Source organism: Salmo trutta, chromosome 4, assembly GCF_901001165.1.
Source record: "Salmo trutta chromosome 4, fSalTru1.1, whole genome shotgun sequence".
Taxonomy (NCBI): Eukaryota; Metazoa; Chordata; class Actinopteri; order Salmoniformes; family Salmonidae; genus Salmo; species Salmo trutta.
Window position 1 is genome coordinate 18,680,959 of NC_042960.1, and position 16,826 is coordinate 18,697,784.

At 42.0% G+C, this 16,826-nt stretch overlaps 1 long non-coding RNA gene across 5 annotated transcripts; it reads left to right on the forward strand.

The window, feature by feature from the left end:
- Positions 1-1,307: 1,307 nt before the first annotated feature.
- LOC115191993 (uncharacterized) lies at positions 1,308-8,536 on the forward strand. 5 transcript variants are annotated; one of them, XR_003877832.1, is made up of 10 exons: positions 1,308-1,722; positions 3,181-3,391; positions 3,621-3,697; positions 6,170-6,264; positions 6,451-6,751; positions 6,888-7,069; positions 7,182-7,274; positions 7,387-7,570; positions 7,816-7,869; positions 8,044-8,536. It is a non-coding gene; the product is annotated as an uncharacterized LOC115191993 (long non-coding RNA). The 5 variants fall into 5 exon arrangements; XR_003877830.1 differs by lacking the exon at positions 3,181-3,391 and having other exon boundaries at positions 1,318-1,722; positions 6,451-6,558; positions 6,647-6,751; XR_003877831.1 differs by lacking the exon at positions 3,181-3,391 and having other exon boundaries at positions 1,319-1,722; positions 6,451-6,529; positions 6,647-6,751.
- Positions 8,537-16,826: the final 8,290 nt, after the last annotated feature.

The following is a 16,826-nucleotide window of genomic DNA, read 5'->3' on the forward strand; positions in this document are numbered from 1 at the left end:
GTTGATGAATAGAACGCATGTAGAGCAAGTAAAAAAAAAAAAAAACTATGCAGCTTTATCATGGTCAGAACACATAGATAATACTGTTACTAAGATGTGTAAGGGAATTGTTGTTACAAGAAAATGTTCACATTTAACACACTGAATCTGGTGATTGAATACCTGGTCTTATCACACTTAGAGTACTGTCCAGTTATATGGTCATCTGCAGCAAGAAATATATAAAAAAAAGATTCAAATCGCTCAAAACAGGGCTGCCAGATTAGCTCTTCATTGGTCTGTCTGTATGAATATTATCCAAATGCATCAGAATCTTTCATGGCTTCACATTGAAAACAAATTACTATCCAGTCTTCTGATTTTCTTTAGGAATGTTATATTTTTAAAAAACTATATTTTTCAGGCCAGTTAGTACATGCTAGCAACGCGCATAACCACAAAACCAGACAGGCAAATTCAGGGCAGCTAAGACAACCCAAGCCAAGGACAAATTGCCTTAAATCTACTTTTTTATATAAAGCCATAGGTGAATGGAACTCTTTACCAACTCATATTTCTCAGGCAAAAGTAAATCCACCTTCAATAAAAAAAAATGTTGATCATCTAATGCGATAGATCATATGACTGGACAGCAAATGGAAAGCATCAAGTACAATTGTGCCAGTGTTATCCGTTTAGGGGAGGGTTTGGGTGGAGTAGGCCGTCATTGTAAATAAGAATTTGTTCTTAACTGACTTGCCTAGTTAAATAAAGGTTAAATAATAAAATAAACGTTTTTCTTTAAAATCTAACCCCCATATCACACACCCACAAGCTAAAAGCATAATATAATGTGTGTTCATTAATAAAACGACAAAAAAAATAAAAAACTTATTGGGAGAGAGCCTCAAATATCACATTTATGTGTATATATCCACTGTACACATACATTGGCAATTGGTTCCTGTTTCAGTCATGTCTTTGGCCACATTCACATGGGTGAAATACAGTGCAAATAAAGTATTCAGACCCATTTACTTTTTCCACATTTTGTTACGTTACAGCCTTATTTTAAAATGGATTAAATCGTTTTTCCCCTCATCAATCTACACACACACCCCATAATGACAAAGCAAAAACAGGTTCAGAAATTTTTGCAAGTGTATTAAAAATAAAAGTAAATATCACATGTACATAAGTATTCAGACCCTTTTCTCAGTACTTTGTTGAAGCACCTTTGGCAGCGATTACAGCCTTGAGTCTTCCTGGGTATGATGCTACAAGCTTGGCACACCTGTATTTAGAGAGTTTCTCCCATTTTTCTCTGCAGATTATCTCAAATTCTGTCAGGTTTGATTGGGAGCAACACTGCACAGCTATTTTAAGATCTCCTCAGAGATGTTAAATCAGGTTCAAGTCCGGCTCTGGCTGGGCCACTCAAGGACACTTTGTTGGAACCTTAGTAGGAGTGTCGTTAAACATAGTGCGCCTCGCCTTATACACTCTAACATTGAGCTCTTACCAAGCGAGCCCTTCCTAGAACGCGCCGAGAAAAGGAAGTGGAAGTAGTGCAGCAGCTGCTATTTAAACGGATCATCCACAGCACAACAGTACATAACTCTGCCCGCCTAAAAGATTATTGGAAATATAGCGGCTGTGAAGAGACCTCTAAAGTCCCAGCAATAGAGAACTAGAAAACGTCAACGCTTCAATATTTGGGAATATCAGTACGTTTCATCATCGGTAAGTAGGCTATTCCTGTAGAAGTTGTACTTTGTGTTGGTTACTGTTGTAATATATAGGCATGTATTCTCATAATGTATAGGCTAGCCTATTAGACCTACTGTTATTCATTTATACATTTAATTCGTTGTCTATCTATTGTTTAGCCTATTGTCCTTGTCCTTTTTAAACGCCATTCCCCACGAATAAAGTCGCACAAAAAGTATACAGCTCTGGTATCAAAACCTGCCATTTCCCCGGAAAGAGGTTGTGGGTGAGAACAGTGCTGTTAGTCTGGTTCAGTCTCTCATCTCTACCGTACCACAACAGAGTCACATCTCTCCCGTTGTCCACACAACACACCACTGAACAGCTCTCACTGCCAGGAGGAAATTGCCAGTTATGATACCAGATGACACGGAGTGGAATGTAATACCTGAACAAGCTAACCAAACATGGGCTATCAGCAAATTGTAAAAAGCATTCCAAAAATAATTGGTGTGTCAAATTTGAATGTAGACTAAATTATTCATATAGCCTATGCCTATGACTTATCACCAGATAAGATCAAAATGTGTATATTTGTATTATGCCTTATGGACTTTTTTTTAAAATAGAAGCAACCGCGTCACATGGAGATGCGACATTTAGAGTATCTTGTGCTGACTGACTACCTCAAATTATAATAATTTAACAGAGAGCGCTTTTGCCCCATGTAGTCTATAGCCATCTCTTTTCCTTCGTTTTGTATGCACTATTTAGCCTACTAACTTAGGACCAAGGTAAAAAAACAGTTTCAGGTTGGATGTTCGCCAGATATTCGGGCTTTCAAACCTCAATAGCTTTCAAACCACTTAGGCCACAGACTCCAAATAAGTGTCATGATGTTGGACAAATTGTGCACAACACTGCACAGGTCTTATTTTCACGATTTTGACATGAATTCGCTTTCCAAAGCTAATAAACGTGTGGAAATGTGAGCAGCATTCAGTATTCTGAGTTGAATTAGTTCGGGAGCGTAAACAAAGTTCAAACTTTTTTTATATTCTAATTTCAATAGCTCCTTGGTCATGTGACCTACTGACCTCAAATACAGTTCAGAATGTACATTCAGTGGGCCTACACATTGCACACCCTTTAGTTTGTCCATTTTCATCTCATACGTTGTTACATGAATTTTGTACATTTTCTCATTGCAATACCTCCTTGGTCATGTGACCAACTGGACTCAACCAAGGTTCGGAATGTCCATTGACTATCCTATATTGCACACCCTTTAGTTTGTCCATTTTCATCTCACACGTTGTTACATGAATTTTGTACATTTTCTCATTTCAATACCTCCTTGGTCATGTGACCAACTGGACTCAACCAAGGTTCGGAATGTCCATTGACTATCCTATATTGCACACCCTTTAGTTTGTACATTTTCATCTCACACGATTTTACATTAATTTGCCTGCTCTGCCCCGCTGAAAGACAGTGTCACTGACACACCTATTCACTTGGGCCTTCTCCCTGGAGCCTTCCTGACCTCCAGGCAGGCCCCCATTGACCTGGTGACCTCTGACTCCAGGCCTCTAGGCCTACACTCCATGCCCACCTCACTGAAAAGGACATACTGTACATACCCCTGTGCCCACCTCAGTGCAACATGATCCATCCAGGGCCTCAGCTGGATGCCTGAAATGTGAGAAATGTAAACAAGATGCTACAGTAGTGTGTGTCTGTGTGTGTATGGATGGAGTTCCAAGAAAATGCATGTGTGATGTGCCCCTCTGTGTCAATGCTGAAATGCCATAAATGGATGGCAAATGAGATAGTGATGAGAGTGAGAGCATACAGTATGAAAATAAAGACCCCTTGGGATCTAAAATGAGTGTGGGGTGCCCTCTTGTCTCCTTTTTGTCCATTTGTAGATGCTGCAGTCCCCCCTGGTGGAGGTTCTTGGAACTGCTATTTAAGTCTGAGCAAAGGATGAGGAAAACCTTCGAAGGTGATGTGTGTTGTCTTGAATACCAGGCAGATGTTTGAGTACGGAATTAAATGGTGTAAACTGAACAGGTTGAACTTGTTGAGTACACTCTTCGAAAAAGGGGTTCCAACAAGGTTATTTGGCTGTGGCCGAAAGAGAATGCTTTTTGGTTCCAGTAAGAACACTTTTGGGATCCATGTAGAACACTCTGTGGAATGGAACAAAATACATTTCTACCTAGGCACAGAAGGGATTCTACTGTACCTGGAACAAAAAATAATATCATATTGGGACAGTGGAATAATCCTTTTAGGTTCTAGATAGCATATTTTTCTCAGAGTGTAGGCCTATATTGCAGTGGTGGATCTGTGGTTTTCTGTAAAAAAAAAAAAAAATGTTAATTGGTGGTGGTGAGTTAAGATAATCAGAAATACCATGAAACATCCCCACTTTTAGCACACATTTGCAGTCAGGCAAAGTAACCTTCCATGCGTGCTGAGGCATGTGTGATCACTCAACATTGACAGGAGCAACAAAATATTACATGCTCGCATGCAAAGAAAATACATTTACAAAACAATGAAGAAATTGACAAAAGTCGTAAATGTTATGAAATAAAACAAAACTTGTTGATCAAGTGTAGCAGTTTTAATTGCATTAACAGAAGTTACCGTGAATCAACATTGTAGATTATGAAAAATGAACTGTTAACATTCGCTGGTGGTGATATAATGGGGAATTGATCAACATTAACAAACAAGTGTATCCAAAATAATTCACACAATGACACAATAAATGCGCATGCCTTTAGTGCGTCTTTGCCACACAGCCATTCCCTCCTTCTCTACATTTTCTTAATTAAACTCAATACACATAGCCAGATCTTTACAAGGAATAAGCCTAGACATAACCTTACAAACATGGTCAGGTATAAAGCAATAGTGTGTATTGTTGGAAATCCCCATCGACTGAGGATGAGGGGTCAACATTATGTAGGTTGATGGAACTTATCCAACCATTATGTAGAAATTTGGTTCAATATAATAAACTACATTTATCAATCTGACTCCATTAGTATGTGAATAAATGCAACAGGCCATGTGCGTCTTTGGAGGATCCAGCAAGATAGCGAATCATTGCATCACCTACTCAGTATGACTATAATGAACATGTGTCTAATTTACACCGATATGCAATTATGAAAAGACTAGATACACATAGCCAATCCAGGTGACCAATGTTCTAGCATTCATTTATTGAGGCAAGCAGATCAGAGATGTCAATGTGGTACTCAAGAATATGCCATGTGTATAGTGTAAACACGACTACCAATAGACCTTCTAAATGATACGCATTTAGTCAATCAAAGATTGACTCTGTCAAACGAGGAATGCAGTTACTCTATTCAACTAATAGGATGTACTAGTCATGAAATAAGGCATTAGTCATGAAATAATTGACACAAACAATTACAGTGTACATGAAATACATGACACATTACAGAATTACACCGAGTATATGACTATCACCAATAAGCTAAAAACGTTATAACTAACACGTGTCTTCAATTCAGAATAATCTCTAAGAGAAAAAAAAGATTTGAGTCTGATACACACAGGTGCTTGTTAACAAGTTCTCAAAGTATGAACAAATTCACTGTCCTTTTAACCAAATTCAAGCAAAAACTCAAGCCCAACCTGAATGAACATTTCTTTGCACTTTGCTAGTTGTAACAACAGACAGGAAAAACACAGACAGATTATAATCTAATTAGCTATATTTAAATGATGGAGTGCACCCATGTGTCACTCCCTCTGAACTATCCACAGTTTCCCTGTATCAATAAATTCATAGCTCTTTATGAACTCTTGAACAATTTAATTCACACAGTAACATTAATTTAGTTTCAAACATCTCCTGGCGTCAGTGACACCAGGACTTCCATGGGAACGCCAGCCAGTCGCGAGTATAACACCTTCTCTCATCCTTCCACTACAGTTGTCATTTATGGAAAAACAAATGAAAAATCAGAAAAGGGTCTGTCATACCAAAAAGTGTTTTCCTCAAGGAGATTTTATTTCATCTTTCCAACCAGGTGAAGTACTATGAAGGCACCACTGATCTCGACAAGAGGCGCAAAATTCGTACGGGGGCAGAAATTAAATATTCGGGTTAAGCAGTTAACTTCAATTACATAACTGGAAGGATTTAGCTATGAACAATAATTTTTCAAAAATAATTTTCCATCTAGGTAGTTGGTCATCTACAAGTTGCTACAGTAGCTATTAAATTTAGTTATATGTCTGTTATTTTGAGGAAGAAAGTGAGAAAGAAAGGATGAAAGTAAGTGAGGGAAAGAGAGAAGTGGACAGAGAGTGAAAGACAACCTTTTTTTTATCAATCTCATTCTATTATATCTGAAATTATTATGATTTCAATGAATGTCATATCAGAGAGAATACAATGTTTCAATTTGTCACCTTGTGCTTAAAGGTCAGTACCTGTCTAGCTTGACAGAAGTTTGAGAGGGTGAAGACTGTGGCGCAGGAGTTGAAGCCCATCAGTTGTTTCACCATGGCACAGGATCGGTAAGTGTCAAAATTCTAATTTTGACCTGATAAGCTGTTTTGTAATGGTTGCTTTATTTGACCACAGCAGAGTTACAATATTATACAATGTGTGTCATTATCCATACAAATTTTAAAATCTGCATACTGAATGACACAGATACGGATAAGAATGACGTAATCTTCTCTCTAACACTTTAAATGTAGGGGTGGACCTCATCGGACCCTTCACGAAATCCAGGAATGGAAACAGCTGGTGTTTGACGGCGACCGATTTCTTGACCAAGTGGGTATAGGCAATACCGTTGTATTAAGGTCAGTAAAGGAAGAGAATGTGCTTAAATATAAATTCCCTTCTGTAACCTATTAAAAAGGGTTTTCCTTTTGTATGATACCCATCAAGGACAAGACTGGCGAGGCCACCTCCAAGGTGTTGATGGACATCTTCAACACCCATGGTTCTCCTGAGGTCATCTTGAGTGACCAAGGTTGTGAACTTCGGAACAAGGTACAGGTTATATTCTGTCACCATTGGTTTGTTTTAGTTTTTTTACAATTCGTTTTTGATTTTCCATTGTATATAAATCAGACATTTCAATATCTTCCATTGTCAATAGCTTTCCCTTTCCTACCCCCTCCTCCAGGATTGGATGAATGGACCAACCAGACCCTCAAGACTGCCATGGGCAAGTCCCTTGACGGGTTCCTGGAATGGTGGGAGGACATCCTGGAGGTCATTCTCTTTGCACACAACAGAAGCATCCAGCCTCCGGAGTACTCACCCTATCGCCTGCAGTACAGACCGGAGCCGCAGCTATTTACTGAGGTAAACAATGCAATTGTATATACAATTATGCCATATACTGTAGTATTTAAAATTTGTGATTGACTTAGTGTTGTTGTTTGTCTATTGCTATTTTTATATAATGTACTTTTAGATCACTGAAACTCCACCTAATGGTGGAGGTTGTCAAACCAGATCGAGGACTACCTTGACATGGGCTGAGAAGGATGTGGAGGTTTTTGACCAGGTAAAAATGATTGTCCGCTGGTAATTTATTTTCTGGGCCTCCAGGAGATATGTAAGAGATGTATTTGTAACAATATGAAATATAATTGCATTTATTTCTATTCTCAATCAAGGTGAGACTGAACCTGGACAAGGCACATGAGAAACAGAAGGGGAGCTACCGGAGGAGAATCAAGAAGGGGACCAAGTGCTTCGACATCCGGGCAAATAACTTGGCTTGGAAGGAGTACGAAAGGAAGGCGAGACCGGGAAACCTTGCTGCTCATTCGCTCCTAGCTGGGGTCAACATCCGTTAAGGTGGATATTAAAATCTCTGTTGATAACTATTGGCATTTGCCTAATCGTGGTGGGTGGCATGACCATGCTGTCAGCAGTAACAACACTGGCCCAGCGGTTTCTCCAGATAGTCAATCTCAAGGCTAACCACTGGGTCACGTTAAGTAACCTCCGCTGCCAGGAAGGTATTGTTAAGGTGTATGACTCTAGTGGTCATGACACCATCCTGGAGTTTCTCTCAGAACTCATCTCTCTATCTTTTCCAGGGACCTTCCCTTACCCCCCTCATCAACCCCACTGACACAAAACATTACAGATAGGTATCCTTTATTTTCTGTCTGCCATTAACATAGTTGCATGTCTAATCAAACATTTAAATTCAATAATTCAATAACTGTATTTTGGCACACCTGATCAACCTGTAACCTGTGTGTTTTCTTGTTTCTGTCTCTGTCTCCTACCCTGTTCTCTTTACTCTGCTTCCTGTTCTCCAGGACCTAGCGGTTCTGCCTAACACCCAGACATGGATCCACCTGATGTCCTCCATTACCAACCACCCTCCAACTTTTAATTACATCATCTACAGCAACTGTTATTGTGATGTTGTCATTATTTGCTACGAAGGTTTTCTTGTTCTATCGTACTGGGCACATAATGTGAGATACACAGGTGTACTAAAAACACTAGCACTGCAATAAAAAGAGCAGCAGTGCACAGGCTTCGCAGTCTACCTTTTACATTTTAGTCATTTAGCAGACGCTCTTATCCAGAGGACCCCTTCTGAGACGGGCTGACTGTTGAGAACAAGTGACAGGCAGAACCTCCCACGCACACAGAACCCACCTCCTCTCTATGCCACACACCATAATTCAGTTTTTTCAGTCTATGATTGCCATGTGAGTGAACAACACATCTGTGAAAGTAAATTCACCTACCTGTAGCAAAAAAAATATCAACATTTTTCAATTAAAATCTTAAATATTTCCAGGTTGGTTTTCACAGCTGTTTCACAAGGTGTTCATTATTGTTCATTAACTAATCCCTTGATGACATTTGTTGGTTCAACATTATTCATTGTTGTTTGTAACCCAGGACATACAATAGATACATATACAGTCTACCACACGGTTGCACTATTGAGCTATGATCATAGTAGAGGACTACTGAAATAACATTATTTCAATGTAGATAAGGGAAGGCCAGTTTAAAATGAAAACATGCCAGACAGACACGCCAGTGTATGAATCAAACGTATTTGCATATGAATGGAGTGGAAATTAGCTGACTTTGGGGGGCTACAAGCTTGACACAAGCTACAAGCTTGGCACACCATATTTGGGGACTTTCTCCCATTCTTCTCTGCAGATCCTCTCAAGCTCTGTCAGATTGGATGGGGAGCGTCACTGCAAAGATATTTTCAGGTCTCTCCAGAGATGTTCAAACGGGTTCAAGTCTGGGATCTGGCTGGGCCACTTGTCACGAACCGGCTTGAAGCCTGTAACAAAAAGGGAGACAACGTGGAGATAAAGAACAACAAAATATATTTATTAAATAAAGTAAACTAAATACAATTAACAATGGTGTGTGTAGCCAGTAATCAGTAGTGTAAGTGAGTGTTTTGCATGCATAAACGTGATAATGCGGGGTGTTGAATGGTGCCATCGCAAACAAACCATATAGCCACAAAAATGCCACAACCAAAATCTGTCTGTGTTTGCATGGAGAGAGTCTCCTCCATGAATGGGGAAGTGGTCTATTTATCCTGGGACACACCGGGCCCAGGTGTTTCCCATGTCGCTGATGACCCTCCCGGCTCCGCCCACCGGCATCCTAATAAGAAAACAAGAGCAAGAGAGAGAATACGGCAGACAGAGTGGGAGGGTCGTCACACACTCAAGGACATTCAGAGACCGAAGCCACTCCTGCATTGTTTTGGCTGTGTGCTTAGTGTCGTTGTCCTGTTGGAAGGTGAACCTTCACCCAAGTCTGAGGTCCTGAGCACTCTGCAGCAGTTTTCATCAAGGACCTCTCTGTTCTTTTCTCTGCTCATCTTTCCCTCGATCGTGACTAGTCTCCAAGTCCCTGCTGCTGAATACATCCCCACAGCATGATGCTGCCACCACCATGCTTCACCGTAGGGATGGTGCCAGGTTTCCTCCAGACGTGACGCTTGGAATTCAAGCTAAAGAGTTCAATCTTGGTTTCATCAGATCAGATAATCTTGTTTCTCATGGTCTGAGTGTCCTTTAGTTGCCTTTTGGCAAAGTCAAAGCGGGCTGTCATGTGCCTTTTACTGAGGAGTGGTTCCGTCTGAAGAGTCTACCATAAAGGCCTGATTGGTGGAGTGCTGCAGAGATGGTTGTCCTTCTGGAAGGTTCTCGCATCTCCACAGAGGAACTCTGGAGCTCTGTCAGTGACCATTGGGTTCTTGGTCACCTCCCTAACCAAGGCCCTTCTCCCCCGATTGCTCAGTTTGGCCGGCTGTCCAGCTCTAGGAAGAGTCTTGGTGGTTCCAAACTTCTTCCATTTAAGAATGATGGAGGCCACTGTGTTCTTGGGGACCTTCGGTGCTGCGGAAATGTTTTGATACCCTTCGCCAGATCTGTGCTTCGACACAATCCTGTCTCAGAGCTCTACGGACAAATCCTTTGACCTCATGGTTTGGTTTTTGGTTTGGTTTTTGCTCTGACATGCATTGTCAACAGTGGGGCCTTATGTACACAGGTGTGCCTTTCTAAATTATGTCCAATCAATTGAATTTACCACAGGTGTACCCAATCAAGTTGTAGAAACATCTCAATGATGATCAATGGAGACAGGATGCACCTGAGCTCAATTTCGAGTCTTACAGCAAAGGGGCTGAATACTTATGTAAATGTAATATTTCTGTTTTTTTTTACAATTATACATTTGCTAACATTTCTAAAAACCTGTTTTTGCTTTGTGATTATTTGAGTATTTTGTCTAGATTGATGAGGGAAAAAAATTCTGTAATCCGTTTTAGAATAGTCTGGGTAGCCATTTGATTAGCTGTTCAGGAGTCTTATGGCTTGGGGGTAGAAGCTATTGAGAAGCCTCTTGGACCTTGACTTGGCGCTCCGGTACCGTAGCAGAGAGAATTGTCTATGAATAGCCTAATTTAATGTGATTCTCCTAAATAAAAAAGTGTTTATCTGTTAAACCTCTACAGGATTGGTGTCCTAACCTCGGGACGGTTGAGCTAACATAGGCTAATGTGATTAGCATGAGGTTGTAAGATACAATAAAAATCCCAGGACATAGACATAACTGATATGGGCAGAAAGCTTAAATTCTTGTTAATCTAACTGCACTGTCCAATTTACAGTAGCTATTACAGTAAAATAATACCATGCTATTGTTTGAGGAGAGTGCACAATTATGAACTTGAAAATGTATGAAAAAACCATTAGGCACATTTGGGCAGTCTTAAGAAACTTACAAAGTTCTTGTAACGGCTGTTGAATGGAGTAGACCAAGATAAATGGAAGAGGTGGAAAATGTGAACACTTTACAACTAAACAAAAGACGACAGCCAAACAGTTCTGTCAGGTAACAAATGACTAAACAGAAAATAACCACCCACAAAACCCAAAGGAAAACAGGCTGCCTAAGTATGGCTCCCAATCAGCAACAACGATATACAGCTGTCCCTGATTGAGAGCCATACCCGGCCGAAACGAAGAAATACCAAACATAGAAAAAAGGACATAGAATGCCCACCCCAACTCACGCCCTAACCAACCAAAATAGAGACATAAAAGGATCTCTAAGGTCAGGGCGTGACAGTCCCCCCCCCCCCCCAAAGGTGCGTCTCTGGAGACTCAGGGCTGAGGAGCGTCTCTGCTGGCTCCGGACTGTGGGCCGTCTCTGCTGGCTCCGGACTGTGGGCCGTCTCTGCTGGCTCCGGACTGTGGGCCGTCTCTGCTGGCTCCCGACTGTGGGCCGTCTCTGCTGGCTCCCGACTGTGGGCCGTCTCTGCTGGCTCCCGACTGTGGGCCGTCTCTGCTGGCTCCCGACTGTGGGCCGTCTCTGCTGGCTCCCGACTGTGGGCCGTCTCTGCTGGCTCCGGACTGTGGGCCATCTCTACAGGCTCCGAACTGTGGGCCATCTCTAGACGTGGCCCTGTCGCCAGAAGCTCTGGACGGGGCACTGTCGCCGGAAGCTCTGGACGGGGAACTGTCGCCGGAAGCTCTGGACGGGGAACTGTCACCGGAAGATCTGAACGGGGAACTGTCGTCGGAAGCTCTGGACGGGAACTGCGCACTGAAGGCCTGATGCGTGGGGCTGGCTTTGGAGGTGCCAGACTAGGGACACGCACCACAGGGCTAGTGCGAGGAGCAGGAGCAGGACGAACTGGACTGGGCTGACGCACTGGAGGCCTGGTGCGTGGGGCTGTTAGTGGAGGTACCAGACTGGAGACCCGCACCTCAAGGCTAGTGCGAGGAGCAGGAACAGGGCGTACTGGACTGTGGGGTCGCACTGGAGATCTGGTGCGTAGGCTTGTTACCATCTTCCAGGCTGAATACCCAACCTAGCCCGGCGCGGGCGGAGTGCAGGCACAGGACAACATGATTCATCCCAGCGCTCCGGCGACACAGTACGCAGCGCCGGTGCAGGATAACATGGACCGAGACAGCGCACCGGAGACCAGACGCGCTGAGCTGGAAGACTCCGCCCCGGCTCAATGCCCACTCTCGCCCGAGCTGGGATGTAGCGCACTGGGCTCTCAACGCGTAATGGGGACACCGTGCGCTCTACCGCATAACACGGTGCCTGACCAGTACTACGATGCCTCCTGTAAGCACGGGAAGTTGGCTCAGTATTCCATCCTGACTCAGGCCAACTTCTCGTGTGCCCCCCCCAAAATAAATCTTTGGGGCTGCCTCTCGGGCTCCCGTAGCTCCCGTAACTTGTCCTCCCAGAATCTTCGCTCCTTCTGCCAAGTCCATCCGTCAACCCGATGCTCCAATCCAAGCTGCTTGGTCTTCTTATGGTGGGTGGTTCTGTAACGGTTGTTGAATGGAGTAGACCAAGGCGCAGTGTGGTTAGTGCTCATCCTTGTAATTTAATGGAAAATGTGAACACTTTACAAATAAACAAAAGACGACAGCCAAACAGTTCTGTCAGGTAACAAATGACTAAACAGAAAATAACCACCCACAAAACCCAAAGGAAAACAGGCTGCCTAAGTATGGCTCCCAATCAGCAACAACGATATACAGCTGTCCCTGATTGAGAGCCATACCCGGCCGAAACGAAGAAATACCAAACATAGAAAAAAGGACATAGAATGCCCACCCCAACTCACGCCCTGACCAACCAAAATAGAGACATAAAAGGATCTCTAAGGTCAGGGCGTGACAGTTCTCGACATTTTCCATATTGAATGACCTTCATGTCTTAAAGTAATGATGGACTGTCGTTTCACTTTGCTTATTTGCGTTGTTCATGCCATAATATGGACTTGGTCTTTTACCAATTAGGGCTATCTTCTGTATACCACCCTTACCACAACTGTATACCACCCTCCAACACAACTGATTGGATCCACGCATTAAGAAGGAAAGAAATTACCCAAATTAAATTTTAACAAGGCACACCTGTTAATTGAAAAGCATTCCAGGTGACTACCTCCCGAAGCTGGTTGAGAGAATGCCAAGAGTGTGCAAAGCTTTCATCAAGGCATAGGGTGGCTACTTTAAAGAATCTCAAATATAAAATATATTTTGATTTGTTTATCCCTTTTTTGGTTACAACATGATTCCATACATGTTATTTCATAGTTTTGATGTTGTCGCTATTATTCTACAATGTAGAAAATGGGAAAAATGAGTAGATGTGTCCAAACTTTTGACTGGTACTGTATATCCTGTAGGCCTAGGGTTTCATTCAAGCTTTGGATCTGAAGGCACTGTATGTTATGTACTGTACTTGTTTCCCACACACAACTCCACACTACACAACAAAGACGAGAGGCACGGAGGATGATAGTGTCCTGTTTCCCAGGAATCTTTGCAGTGCTATTCACCATTGGGAGAGTCCAACAAAGGTAAGATACATTTACTGTGGTCATTTATCCTGTACGTGTCCCTCAAAAATAGCTGTTTTTGTCTAACCTATTCTGTGTGCATTCATTCTCTCACTTCATATTCTCCAGAGAATCTTTGAGAGCAAATTTAGCGAGAGAAAGTAGGGGGGGGGGGGGGGGGGGTGAAATTGAAGACCAGTGGGATAGTAACACAAGACTGCTAGGTTCTGTCTTTGGAATCTCCCTGATTTAAGGCTGGGCTGCAGGTGACTGAACAAAGGAAACATCTGCCTCAAGGAATGATTCCTTTGGGAGGAGCAGCCAGATTGTGGGAGGGGTGGGGGGCCTGTGGGGAGGTAACCAGATCTGTGCTGAATGTATCATCAGTATAATATTTGCATATAACTGTACCGGTCTCTGACTCTCTCATTCCCTTCGTAAGTTAACCTGGTGTGTGTTACAATACAATAAAAGTAATATTGTGTATTATTGTTTAGCTGTAATATGACTTGACATACAGTAGAATCAACTGTTGTAAATCCTAAAGACACTTTGAAAAAAGTGCTATTCAGAAGGTTGTTGTGGTTGATCTAATGTGTTCACATTGAATAGGATATCAAGGTGTTTTGAAATTGGAACAAGTGTATCTACCGGTCAGTTGCTGTCATTTTCACTTGCTTATATGGGAGATGTGGTACCTCCCTCTATCTCTGAACAGCTTCTCTCAAGCAAGAGAGCTGACAAAACAAACCATGCTCTCAGTCCCCTGCACCCACATTTAGCAGACATACAGTATCACAATCATTCAGTCATTGGTCATTGGTGACGCCTGTTCTTGCATTGAAAATGGCTGTGTGTAATGTTTTGTCTATGTACTGTCCTAACATAATCTAACTTTATGCTTTCGCCGTAAAGCCTTTTTGAAATCGGACAACGTGGTTGGATTAATGAGATGTTTATCTATAAAATGGTGTAAAATAGAAATTTGAATTATGACATTTTGTTGTTTTCAAATTTGGCGCTCTGATTTTTCACTGGCTGTTGAATAGTGTGTCCCGTGGGTGGGACGCTAGCGTTGCCCATAGAAGTTAATTCATTCCTACTTCGATTTGTGTGTATTGGGTATATGTTGTGTAATTTGTTAGATACTACTTGTTAGATATTACTGCACTGTCGGAGCTAGAAGCACAAGCATTTCGCTACACCCGCAATAACATCTGCTAATCACGTGTGTGACCTCAAAAATGTTATTTTATTTTTATTTGATTCATGTCAGAATTCAGCCTAGTGAAGCTGCTGATAGCTCTCACCAAGTCACCTAACGTCTTCCTAGAGCCATAAGATACTGCCATGAGTTAACATGTACTGTCAATGGAGATACTTTTTTTTTTGTCAATCTGTCGACGCGTTCATGTCACGTTCATGTCATGTAGACGTAGTGTTCACATCGTGTGACGTGGCACTGACACATCACGTGTCAGTTTGCATCTACGTTTATTATGAAAGATCTCACCATGAATTACCTTAAAAACGCCGACATGACATCTACCTGTACATCATGCTTTCACGTCGTGTACAAGGGACACTTACACATCACGTTTTAGTTTAAGTGTCTGTTTAGTTTATTATTAAAGATCTCACCATAAACGCTTTCCAAATGTCTACATGACGTCTACATATACACGATTTTGTAAAACATATTTTCATTGCCAGAGTAATCTAATTAATTTCATTTGTCGATTTAGCTAAAATACACATATCACCTAAATAAAAAAATTATTAGGCTAGTTGATTTGCAGCCAGCCCCCATTACTGTGTAGATATGTCTTTTTCTCAAATCAATATTGACACAGGGGCTTCTTTGTTGGTGGTAGCCTTGTTGAGAAATAAGAGGTAGCCTAGGTCTCTAGTGGCGCCGTGGTCACATTTGCCGAAGGAGGGCAGGGGAGGGCATTGTAAGCATCCTGAACGTTTGAATAGCAATGGTCTAGAGTCTTAGTAGCACAAGTAGGACACTCAATATGTTGATAGAATTTTGGCGGCCTAGTCCTCAGATTTGCTTTGTTAAAATCCTCAGCTACAGTAAATGCAGCCATTGGGATATGTGGTTTACAGTTTGCATAAAGTCCAGTGAAGTTCTTTGACCGTGGCGATGACTGAGGAGAATTCTTTTAGGAGATAATATGGTTGGCATTTCATTGAGGTTTTCTAGGTCGTGTGAACAAAATGACTTGAGTTCCTGTATGTTCCTCGAATTACACATGAGTCGTTTATCATGAAACACCCCCCCCCCCCCCCCCCCCCTCCGCCCTTCTGCTTCCTGGAGAGGTATTTATGGGGTATGGGGAGAATCACTCCCCATACCCCATAATAACCCAGGTCTTCAGGGGCGAGAGGGGTGAAGAATCTAAGCCGGGTGCATGACTGCTGTCTTCTAGACCACAGGCTCTGCATGACTTGATATAACTGCTAATTCTTAATTCATTTATTTTGGGCATTTGTGTGTATTGTTATATTTAGGGGCTACTTCTATAGTCATGTTACACTGTATGTACAAGTGGGTAACCTGTACAAGTGTGAGGTGTGAAATGGAAATGTGTTTTGTTCCATATCCCACTCCCCCTGAGACACCCTCAGAGAGTGAGGGTCACGGCCAGGGATCAGCCAATACGGTGACCCTGGAGCAATTAGGGTTAATTGCCTTGCTCAAGGGCAGAACAACAGATTTCTACCTTTTGGTTACTGGTCCAACACTCCAAACCGCCATGCTACCTACAGTATTGCTCTGTTGGGTCTATAAACATAAGCATTTCACTGCACCTGCGATAAAAAAAATATGTGTATGCTACCAATAATATTTGATTAGATGTTTGATTAGGAGCACTACTCTCCATGGTTTCATTACACAACCATGCTGTTTTGAGACTTTCTATTTTTACAGTGTAGTTTCACACAGCAGCCGTCCCTAATCTTTGCTAAGACTCCACCATGTGGAAGAGACAAATAAAGCGTTTACTGTACCATATCTTCAAAAGGTCAAATTCTATACAATTAACACTACTTTATTTGGCATTTGCCCTACTCTGAATCCCACATTTTAACACCTTCAATTAATCTAGTTTCAACAGGTTTTTGGTGCTTGTCACCTTGGCCGTGTGGTTGATGATATCAGTCAGAGATGGTGTATTTCTCCCTGCCCTCGTTTTCTATCATCTGTGTTTCTCTGCA